Raw genomic sequence first — 9700 nt, forward strand, 5'->3', positions numbered from 1 at the left:
ATAGATCATAACACCTCGAACTATTTAGGCAGAGAAAAACTCTTAATTTGATAGAGAAATTATTTATTGCTTTAAAAATTGATTGAAAATAATTTGATGTTAATAACACAATTTCTGTATTATAATGGTAACCATTATAATGAAAGAAATCATTTTCTTTTTCAAAATTAATGATGTTCAGAATGTCTCTGTATGTACGTACTACTCAGTAACATATAGGAGACTGTAAGAAAACAAAGTTTCTTTTGAACTACTTTTGCTGATTTCTTGCACTTTTTTAATTTAGATGAAATTCACATAGCATACAGTTAACCATCATAAAGTGTACAATTCAGTGGCAGTCACTGCATTCAAAATGCTGTGCAGCCTCCACCTCTCTCTAATGTCAAATATTTTCATCACTCACGAGAACATCCCATACACATTTCTGCCTCACCCTATCTCCTGGCAACTTCTAACATGCTGCCTCATTTCTAAAGGGTTTGCCCATCCTGGATATTTATATTCATGTAAAAGGAATCATTCACTATCTGACCTTTTGTGTCTGGCTTATTTTACTTAGCATATGCTTTTGAGGTTCATCCAAATTGTAGCATGTGTCAGTACTTCATTATTTTTGAAAGATGAAAATATTCCATTGTATTTATATACCATGATATGTCTATCCACTCATCTGTTGATGGACCTCTGGGACAGGCACCTTTTGGCTGTTATAAATAATGCTGCTATAAAATTTGTGTATAACTTTCATACAGATGTAAGTTTTCATCTTTCTCAAGTATATGCCTAGGAGTGGAATAGCTGAGTTGTACAGCAGTTCTATGTTTAACTTTTTGAGGAATTGCCCAAATCTCTTTCATAATGGCTATTTCATTTTACATTCTCAACAGCAGTATGTGAGAGTTCCTGTTTCTCCATGTCCTCCCAAACACTTATCATTTTACCTTATTTTGATTTTAACACACTCTACTAGGTATGGAGTAGTATCTCATTGTGGTTTTGACTTGCTTTTCCTTCATCAACAATGATGTCGAACATGGCCTTTTGTTTTGTTTTGTTTTGGTTTTGGTTTTGGTTTTTTGTTTTTTTGTTCTTTTACCCGGGGTCTCACTCTGTCACCCAGGCTAGCTCACTGCAACCTCCGCCTCACAGGCTCAAGTGATTCTCCCACGTCACCTTCCCAAGTAGCTGGAACCACAGGCATGCACCACCATGCCTGGCTAACTGAACATCTTTTCATATGCTTTTTGGCCATTTGGATATTTTCTTTAGACAGTTGTCTATTCAAGTCATTTGTTCATATTTTATAAGTTGGATTGCTTGTCTTTTTGTTATTGAAAGAGTTCTTTGTATATTCTGGATACTAAACCCATATAAGGTACACGATTTACAAGTATTTTTCCTCCCTGTCTGTAGGTTGTCTTTTCACTTTCCTGATAATGTCCTTTGATGCTCGACAGCTTTTAATTTTTATGAAGTGCAATAATCTATCATGTTTTCTTTTATTGCTCATGACTTGGGGTCAAATTTTGGAATCTATTGCTAAGTAGAGACCATAAAGATTTACTCCTGTGTTCTCTTCTAAAGGTTTTATAGTGTTAGTTTTTATATTTAGGTTGTTGATCCATTTTGAAATAATTTTTGTAGATGAAGCGAGGTTAGTGGTTCACTTTCATTATTTTACATTCTTTACCTCATTGTATAGTCTTTGCACTCTGTTGGCCATAGACTTTTAGATTTATTTTTTGACTCAATTCTTTCTCACTAGTCTGTATGTCTATTCAGTACCACTTGATATTGATTATTGTAGTTTTGTAGTACAATTTAAAGTCAGAAAATGTGAGTCCTGCAACTTTATTTATCTTTTTCAGTATTGTTTTTGCTATTTGAGACCCCTTGTAATTCTACAAGGGTAGACTAAATGAACCACTTATTATTACAAAAGGGAAAAGTGGCAGACATTACCTGGCCTTCAAACTGAGCATGTGAGGACAGGCTGCATGTTGCTTCTTATCATCATTTGATGATGATATCTTCAAATTTTGAATTTGATTTTTTTTGTTATTTTGGCTATAGTATATTTAATATTGATTTTGTCTTATCCAGATTTGAGCACACATTCTTAGTTATCTGCTTCTTTTTGTTTTCAAAGTATATTCTCTTGATTATAGCATTTTTGCTAAGGGGGTATTTATTATAATTATTTTTAAAGCTTAAAAATTCCAAAGTAAAAATTAGGCTAAACCTACATCTGTTGAAGAATAGGTGCTATGACCATATCTTAGCCAGAAGTTAGCACTTCCCTGGCTAATTCTGAATGCCACAGCAAATGTATAGGAATACCACTTACCTGAGCCTTGCCATGAGCCCCTTGATTGTAGAGGAATTCCTTCCCCCAAGCACCTGCACTGCTGGAACTGTGGGACAGCAAAGAGCAGAAGTAAACTGAAAATATCCTTTACGTATTCAGATCTCCTTAGCTTGGATTCACACTAGTCAAGACCATCTACATTTCAAATATGGGATGAAGACAAATGACTCTATGTAAAGGTCAGATAAAAGTAATTAAAAAGTCATATATAAATAAAGAGATTGCAGTTATGGAGAGCTGTATTACTTTAAGAAATCAGACTAGGTTCTTCTTTTATAACAATTTCTTCAGCAAAATAAGAAATTTTTAGAAATTTTGCCATAATGGAGAACAGCTGACTACTATAAAAAAGGAAACAGTCTAAGAACAGAAAAATTACACAATGGCTTTATATAAAACTATGTAGGACCAATGGACATTAAGCTGGATGCTAAGAAACAGATCAGAGAAAAAAGTTTAAAAGTTAAATATGTTAGAATAAAAAGTATAATAAATTAATGAGAGCATAGTTAAAACAAGAACATCTATTCTGCATAAACTAGAAATTTAAAAGAAGAATAAAACTAGTAACAACTTTACGGAGCAGGAGGAAACAGTAAATTTGCAGTTTGAAAGAGATGAGCAATCAATATTAAGTATACTAACATGAACACACAACTTGGTGAAAATTTGCAATTTCAAGAATAAAATGAAAATTTTTTAAAGCATATAATCAGAAAACATGGTGTCTTATTTTTTTCACCATCATATTGCCAGAACAACACAGCATCAAACAATAGTTGGTGCCTAATAAATATTTTGAATATTTCTTAATTGAATGAATGAATGAATGAATGAATGAAGTTAAAGTCAGAATGACAGCACGCCTAACACAAATCACACTAAGATCCAAATACAGAGATACGTGAATTCTTGTGGCCCTATAATTATATAGCCAGGTAGATATTACTTGATGGGAAAACGTGTCCAAAATCAAAGATATAAACTCAGGACAACTAGCTAATGAATCTTCCTGAGAAAAAAAGTCCCTCAGAAAAGCTTCCTGAAAAAATAAGTTACAAAAACAGACACAACACCATATGAGGAGAAAACCAAGGTGAAGAGTAACGAGTGACAAAGTAATAAAGCTTTAGAGTGAAAGATGTTACAATTAAACAACCTAAGACTTGAATCAAGCATTTTAGTTGAAGGAAAATGGTTGTATAATGGAACCCTGTTACCAAAGACAAAAAATAACATTTGGGAATGTGTCTTATTTTGTTTGCTATTTTCCATATTAATATTAATACTAAAATAAACAGCATTGTAAAAATAGTGGTAAGTAGTAAACGTCGGTCTGAGCGTTTGACCCCATTAGTGCCTCTCTTGTCTTCTTTCATTTGGAACAGTTTCCTTGTCTTTCCATGTCTTTAATAACTGGAGCATCTTTGAAGAACACAGGCTGGTTCCCGTGTATAATGTGCCTCAATTCAGGTGTAGCTGGTGTTTTATGCTGAGAAATTAAGTAGTTTAGTTGAAAAAAAATGGTTGTGTAATGGAACCCTGTTATAAAGCACAGAAAATAATAAATAATTGGAAACACTTTTTCCATATTAACATTAATACTAAAGTTTTAATGCAGGTTTGTGTTTCCGATAGGAATACCACAGGCATTCCTATCGGAGATGCATTCTGCTCAGCACGTCTTATCCAGACGCACCTTTCTCCTCCTAGTTAAGGTAGTGTCAGTCAGATTTCCTCACTGTAAAGTTATTAATAAGTATGTCATAATTAATCAGTATTAATTATCTGTGAGTCAGTACTTTGAAGCTATGTCAACATCGTGTTCCTCATCCAACATTCACCCAGGTGCTGCGTGAAGGTCAAGAGACTTGGGAAGCAGATTCTGAGATGGGGACATGCACATACCAAGATGTAGGAGGAGGACGGGCAGAGGGAGAGGTTGAGCCGTGAGGCGTTCCCAAAGGGAGCCTCAGCCTGTCCCGCGGAGGTCGCAGCCTGGATGCTTGCCTCCTTCCAGTTGTCCTGAATGGGGTGAAGGGGCCAGGCCTTTCTCCAGCCCCCACTGACCTGTCACTGGAGGTGGGCTGCCTCTGGAGAGAGGGTGTCACCTTGGCCGTGGTGGTTCTTTTCACTGTAGAATAATCCTCCAAAAAGGAAATCCCCAAGTTCATAGCTGTCAACACCCCCAGTGCCTAGACCCAAGAAATCTGGGTCCTAGAGGGGAGGTAAAATCTGGATGGCACACCCCAGTGCTATTACAGAGGGTAGAATATGCCTGAAAGCCAGAAAGATATGCACAAGGGAAGGGGCCACCACAGTGGCACTGCACGCAGAGAGCACTGTGGACACAGATGCATCAGAGACAAGTCCTATTTGTCAATGTCAGCCCAGTCTCAGTTCTGGACTTCTCTTCATGGTAACTTACCACAAAAGCAAAACTTCGCTTTAAACACTTGCTAACAAAGTGCTGACCCCTGAATTTGTTATGTTTGTTGTGAACTAATTTATCTGTGGTAAGGGGGCAAGATGAGGATAGAAAAATCACAAATGAGAATATTTTGTAATACTCAGAGGAACACACAGGAAGAAAAACTGGTGCTCAGGGGGTCTAATAATTGCAATTTCCTTGCTAATTGCCTTCAGGGGTAAAAATGTCATCTTCATGCATAATAAATTTTTAAAACTCAATATTTAAGACCTCATCAGAAAGATGTATCACTGAGTAACATGAATATCTCTGCTGACTCTGGGGCAATTTGTTGCTATTTGGGGGCCTTTGACTGTAAAATGCTGAGATAAATAAGTGCTTATGAAGTCTGCAAATTCCAATCAGAAAATTAGGCAGAGTTAACATGACATCTTTTTAAAAAGTCTTGTTATGGTTTCTGTACAGGAATATTTGGTCATCTGTGTTTAAATTAAATGGGGCTCTAGTGTTGAAGCCTTTGATCGTCCCGTTTCATATTACATTTTGGAGAGGACAATATATTTTAATATGTTCACAGAATCAAAATGAACTACAGGTTGAATATGTTTATGAGCATTGACCAGTGCCTAATTCAATAGTTCTCAAAGTTTATGCTTTTCTGAGTCCTTTGAATTGTTAGATTGTATCTATTATTATTTTACTGTACCAGAAGTGAAAATAAACACATTTTCTAAATATTTATTTATAAATTACTGAAAATTAATTATCATTACATGTTACCATAAAAAGCATATTTTAAAAAATAAGCATACTTTCTAAAACAAAAGTATATATAACTTCTGCACTGAGAAGAAAATTCAGCCTCATGCAGGCATAGAGACAAATTTTCAATTAAGCCATTTCTTTTAAAATAATTGTACATTTACATGCAGATGCTAGAAGTAATATAGAGAGACCCCATATACCCTTTGCCCAGTTCCCCCCAATGGTAACATCTTGCAAAACTATAGCACAATATCACAGCCAAGACATTGACAATGAGGTCAAGATGCAGAATATTTCACAACCACAAATATTCTCCCTTTCTATAAAATGCCATTTTAAGAATATTATGTAAGTGGACTGTAACATTTTGGGATCAGCTATTTTCACTTGACATAGTTTTCTGGAGACTCATCAGGTTGTGTATGAACTAATGGTTTGTCCCTTTTTATTGCTGACTATTAGTCAATGTTATGGGTGTACCACAGTGTGCTTTGAAGAACATCTGGACTGCTTCCAGAGTTTTGCTATGATGAATAAAACTGCTAAAAACATTAGTGTACAGGCTTTCTGTGAACTGATGAGTCATATGATAATCACATATGAAAATCACAGTTTTTAGAAACTGCCAAATTTTTTTCCAGAGTGGCTGTTTTACTTTCCATTTCCAACAGCAATTTATGAGTAATATAGTTGTATTAGTCCGTTCTCACAGTGCTATATAGAATTACCTGAGACTGGGTAATTCATGAATGAAACAGGTTTAATTGACTCACAGTTCCACAGGAAGCATGGCTGGGAGGCCTCAGGAAACACAGTCATGGTGGAAGGCAAAGGAGAAGCAAACATGTCTTACCATGGCAAAGCAGGAGAGAGAGAGAAATGAGGGCGAAGTGCCACACACTTTTAAACCCTCAGATCTCGTGAGAACTCACTCACTATCACAAGAACAGCAAGGGGGAAATCCATCCCCATGATCCATCCACCTCCCACCTGGCCCTTCCTCCAATTCAACATGAGATTTGAGCAGGAACACAAATCCAAGCAATATCACTAGTTTTCCTTCATCTCCATCACCATTTGCTGTAGTCACAGTTTTTATTTTAACCAGGCTAAAAGTTATGTAACAATATCTCATTGTGGTTTTAACTAGCATTTTTCTAATGGCTAATAATATTCGACATCATTTCATGTGCTTATTTGTCATCTCTATATTCTTATCACTGAAATACTTGTTCATGTATTTTGCCCATCTTCTAATTGGATTGTTTTATTTTTACTGTTGAGTTTAGATAATTTATTTTATATATTCTAGATACTAGTTCTCTGTTGGACATGTGGTCCACAAATATTTCTCTGTCTGTAGCTTGTCCTTTCATCCTTCAAACATGATCTTTTACCCAGTAAAACTTTTTAATTTTAATGAAATTCTATTTATTAGTTTTTCTTTTATGGATCATGTTTTTGGTGTTAAATCTAAGAATTCTATGCCAAGTAGTAGATCCTGAAGGTTTTCTCTCATGATTTTTCCCCTAAATGTTTTATAGTTTTACATTTTACACTTAAGTCTGTGATTCATTTTGAGTTAATCTTTGTATAATAGTTTTGTAAAGTATTAATTTTTATATAATTTCTGATGTGACCTAGGTGGAGCTGCCACTAATTCTTCATTTATTCCTTTATTTGCCTCTGGATGTACAATTACCCCAGCTCCATTTATTGAAAAAGCTAAGGTGCTTCCTTTGAATTGCTTTTGAATTTTTGCCAAACTTGGTTTGGGTATGTTTGCTTGGGCCTACTTCTGGATTCTCTATTCCGTTCCCTTGATCTGTGTATGTCTCCTTCCACAAATACACACAATCTTTATTACTGTATATTTTCACATTGGGTAGACTGATTCCTCCCACTTTATTTTACTTTTTTATTTTTTTAGCTATCCTAATACCTTTTTCAAAATTGTTTTAGCTATCCTAGTTTCTTTGCTTCTTCATATATATTTCATAATAACTTGTTTTATAAAAAATATTTCTGGTATTTGGACAGGAACTGTGTTAAATCGGTATATCTTTTTTTAACGAGTTGACATCTTTACTATGCTAAATCTTCCATTACATAATCATGGAATAGTCTACATTTAATTAAATCTTGAATTTCTTTTATCAGTGTTTTATAGTTTTCAGCATATAATTTGTGTATAAGTATTGTTGGATTTGCACCTTGTATTAGGCTGTTGCAAAATTGCATTATTATAAACAAAGACCAGAGACTGGGTAATTTATAATAAAAGAGGTTTAATGGCTCACAGTTCTGCAGGCTGTACAGGAAGCATAGCAGCATCAGCTTCTGGGGAGGTCTCAGGAAGCTCACAATCATGGCAGAAGGTGAACCAGGAACAGGCATGTTACATGGCCAAAACAGGAGCAAAGGACAGAAAGTACACATGGGTGTGGTTAATGCCATATACTTGAAAACAACCAGATTTCGTGTGAACAGAGTGAGAACTCACTTAACACTAAGTGGAAAGCCCAAGCCACTCATGAGGGATCCACCCGCGTCATCCAAACACCTCCCACCAGGCCCACTTCCAACACTGAGGATTACATTTCAACATGAGATTTGGACAGGGACAAATAGCCAAACTCTATTACACCTATTTCATGTTTTAAACTATGTTGAATGATATTATTATAATTTCAGGGTCCACATGTTCACAGCTGCTGTATAGAAACGTTGTTGAACTTGGATTTTGTGGCTTTGCTGAACTCAATAGTTCTAGGATTTATTGTACAGATTCCTTGGTATTTTCTCTGTAGATGACCATGTCATCTGTAGAGACAGTTTCTTTCTGTTGAATCTGTGTGACTTTTTTCTTGACCTACTGCCTGGGTTAGAACTCTAGTCTTGACTCTCACCATGAGGTCTCCCTTGGCACCACCCAGAAGGAGGCTGAAAGGTACCTTATTGCAGCCTCTTTAGGGTGGGGGACTATTCTCCCCACTCAGCCTTTGTGGCCCAGGTAGGAGGTAGGAGTGGAGCCACTGTGTGTTCTGTGATGTTTGGCTGGAGTAGCCATTATCATCTAAAAGCACTCTGTCTTGCTAGGCTGCTCCTTTCTTCATCCACTGGCTAAAGACAATCAGCTTTGTTGAGGGGTAGGGGGTTTTCTCTCTGTGCCAGTTACCAGCTTGTTCAGCACAGAGGCAACAAGAAAATCCAGAGAACACAGGCTCATGTCATTCCGTGTGTCCTGAGGTCCCTAGCCAGTCTCAGCCTTTCAGAATCTTCTACAGGTCTCTGTGGATTGGTATGTCATGGCTTGTTTTATATATGTATACCCCAGGGCTTCTGTGGGAACAGAGTGGGAAGGAATAAGAAAACGTGTGTCTACTTCATCTTCCAGGAGGGGAGGTCTCAGAGTTGAGGATATTTTGAAGATATTATCAGATATTTATTTCCTCATTCCTTGTTTTCAAAAATGAGACCAAGTAAAATACTCATTTAGCAAATAATGTGGTGAGATCATTTTGTGCAAGTGAGAATTGATTAATGTTCTTTATCATCCATACCTATTATATTCTGAGAACAAAGCATTTCAGAAAGTGTTTATTTAAAGATTAAAAATCGGCCAGGCGCGGTGGCTCACGCCTGTAATCCCAGGACTTTGGGAGGCCAAAGAGGGCGGATCATGAGGTCAGGAGATCGAGACCATCCTGACTAACATGGTGAAACCCCCTCTCTACTAAAAATACAAAAAATTAGCCGGGCATGGTGGCGGGCGCCTGTAGTCCCAGCTACTCAGGAGGCTGTGGCAGGAGAATGGCGTGAATCCAGAAGGCAGAGCTTGCAGTGAGCGGAGATCGCGCCACTGCACTCCAGCCTGGGCAACAGAGCGTGGCGCTGTCTCAAACAAAACAAAACAAAACAAAACAACGACAACAAAAAAAAGATTAAAAATCCATGAAATGTGTTTTTACGTAAATATTATTCTTTCTAATATTACATAAGAAAATGTTTGATAATTTGAATTTATAAAATTTATAGGTAAAAGGCAGTTGGATTTAAAAGCATAATAATGAAAACAGAATTTGGTCACTTTAGGGTTTGTGTAAATCAGGAATAGGCTTCTGGGTTAATCT

General features: G+C 36.5%; 1 long non-coding RNA gene across 1 annotated transcript in view; it reads right to left on the reverse strand.

The window, feature by feature from the left end:
• Positions 1 to 2591, reverse strand: part of LOC129398422 (uncharacterized) — a 72755-nt gene extending 70164 nt beyond the window's left edge. The window contains exon 1 of the long non-coding RNA XR_008626250.1: positions 2351 to 2591. This is a non-coding gene — a long non-coding RNA (uncharacterized LOC129398422). The remainder of the gene's footprint in view (positions 1 to 2350) is intronic.
• Positions 2592 to 9700: the final 7109 nt, after the last annotated feature.

This window comes from Pan paniscus, chromosome 6 (assembly GCF_029289425.2).
Source record: "Pan paniscus chromosome 6, NHGRI_mPanPan1-v2.0_pri, whole genome shotgun sequence".
Lineage (NCBI taxonomy): Eukaryota > Metazoa > Chordata > Mammalia > Primates > Hominidae > Pan > Pan paniscus.